The sequence below is a fragment of the Pteropus alecto genome, unplaced genomic scaffold (genome assembly GCF_000325575.1).
Source record: "Pteropus alecto unplaced genomic scaffold, ASM32557v1 scaffold39, whole genome shotgun sequence".
NCBI lineage: Eukaryota > Metazoa > Chordata > Mammalia > Chiroptera > Pteropodidae > Pteropus > Pteropus alecto.
The window spans coordinates 13,220,925-13,223,500 of record NW_006443568.1 but is presented as its reverse complement, the minus strand read 5'-3'; positions in this window follow the sequence as shown (position 1 = coordinate 13,223,500).

The following is a 2,576-nucleotide window of genomic DNA, read 5'->3' as shown; positions in this document are numbered from 1 at the left end:
CCTTCACCCACCCGCCGGCGCCCGCGGAGCAGCGCCTCTCGGCCGCGCTGCCCAATCAGCGGCCGCGAGGGGCCCTGGCACCGCCCCCGCCTGCTCGCTCCGCGGCGCCCCGCCTTAAAGGATCCAGGCCGGGGGCGGTGGGGAGGGGACGTCCCCGCCCACTGACGGCGCCTTTCCCCGGGCTGGGGTTCTGAGTGCCCCGCGTCTCGCTGAAGATTCCCTCCTCCGGGAGAGCCCTTCTCCTCCTGCCCCTTCGCTAGCGCCTCCTCGTCTTCCAAGCAGCCCCAGCTGTCCTCCAAAAAGCCTTCCCTGACCACCAGTGCCTCCTCCGACCCCTGCAGAGCCCTGGAGACTTGGCTGGTCTCCTCTTACTCGAGAGCAAGCGGCACTGGTCAGGAGGGGCCTCCATTCACGGTGCACAGGACAGAGCCTGGCTCGTAGTAGGCATTCAGAGACTGTTGTCTTGACGACTGAATAAATGTGCTCAGGACCTGGTCTCTGGGAGAACTGGGCCGGTCTCACCCTTCCTTCCCTCACCTCGGATGGGAATGGGGGGTCACGCATCCTCTTCCTCACCATCCTCCTCCGGGACCTTCTCGGAGGAGGGTTAACCAAGCCTGCCCAGTTCAGAGCCCCGCCCTAAGAAGTCTCGTGAACATTGACCATTGCACACCAGCTGTGATCCTGTCCTTCGGGTTACCGGGAAATCCACTTAGATGGAGGGAAACTGATTCAGCCGTAAGTGTCAGTCACAGCTTTGAGCTGGAGAGCACTTCTGTTCCCATCAGGCCAGGCACTCCCTAGGTGTCAAAAAGCAAATAGCAAACCAATTCAGGCCAGTGCGTATCTAATCTGAAGTCAGAAGAGGAAACATCAGCAACTGTCCAAGCACCACACCTCAGAAAAGCAGAACACGGGGGCTCAGGTTCAGTTGGGGTGCACCCCAGGAAGTGAGCACCCTGACAGCGGGGGCACAGCAGAGAGAAACTTGGTCTGGGTCTGGGGACCTCAGGGGAGTTCAGGGAGGAGGCAAGTTTGAGCCATGCCTTCGGGCCAGAGATTCCCTTTGTCAGCCCAGAGCATCTGGATGCCTTCTTCAGGCAGCGGTGAGGTGTTTAAAGGCTTGGTCTCAATCTGGGCACTTCGCCTCACTAAGTGTGGGACCTTAGTCACTTTAATCCGTGCCTCATCTGTAAGTGTTACTAACACCTGACACACAGGGACATAAGCATTCCAATGAGTTAATCTGGACAAAGGGCTTGGCACAGTACCTGACCCATAGCAAGTTGAAGCACTCAATAAATATTAGACTTTGGTATTAGACTTTATGTTTATTCTTGAGTTTCTTTTGTATGTGGTTGAATGGCAAGTGATTATTGAGTTTCGCATGCCAGGTGCTCTATAAAACCCTTTATACCGAGGAGGCCATTTGACAGCCTTGAGACCAGTGATGAGAAAGATCGAGATGGTTTACAAGTTAGTTCTGCTTTCCAAAAAATCCCAATTTATGAAACTCAGGGTACACAAAGGATAAAGGGTTAACTTTTACTAGCTTTCTAAAAGAGTATGTAAATTTTAAATAGAGAACTTGCCATTTACTCAGTCCACAATCTCATTTTGAGACTATTCAGAGAAAACGCAGACTACAAATCTCTTAACTCTTGGTGTCACAAGTTGCTGATACATACAATTTTAAAAATAGTGACAGGAATTTGTTTTAGGTCGAAAATGAAAAAAGACCAAAGAATTAAATTCAGTTAGTGAAATAGTTAAAACCAGAGGGATAATTCTGTCTTCTAAATCGTTTTCAGGAAAAATAGACAGAGGCTCAAGATCTGAGTGGTAGGTACTGTGCTAGGTCCTGGGGATACAAAGATTTGCAACAAAACACAAAAGCCAGATCTGGAAAGATAAATGTGTGAAAGAGGTGCCCGAGCAACACTGACTGCCGACTGTATGACCCCCAACTGTATGACCCCCGAAGAACACTTTTGATTGGTCTTCTCCTCCACTCAAGAATACAATGCTTAAAAACCAAATGCATTTACACATTTGAAGTTCATTCCTTCATTTTTATTTCTGTATCAAAATAATAGAACTGCGCACATGGGCTATTCCCGCAGGTTACCAAATTCAGTTGATCTAATTCCACTAAAAGCACAGAAACTCCAAGCTTCTTCTGTCCATGTAGCCTTACTAACGGTACATTAGGTGTACAAGCTCAGAAGTTTACATCAAAAGGAACAAACTTCTGTGGGTGTCAGCCATCTCCTGGGGAAGCCAACCTCGTTCCGCTCAGGACCACAGCCTAAAACAGCCATCGCCGCATCATTATATGCCCCATTTATCTAATGCTACATTTATGACAACACAGCTCTCGGGAGCCACTGGGTAGAGAACTTCAACCATCAATGATTCACTTTTGCAGGAAGACCAAAGAAGTCATCTATATTAAGCAGGGGAAGGAATGACACAAAAGGCAGTCTAGGGTTGTGGGGTGATGATCTGTGAACATGTTAGGGCACAGTGCCATGCTATGGTATTTCCGGATGAGTCAATGACAATTACTAAATCAT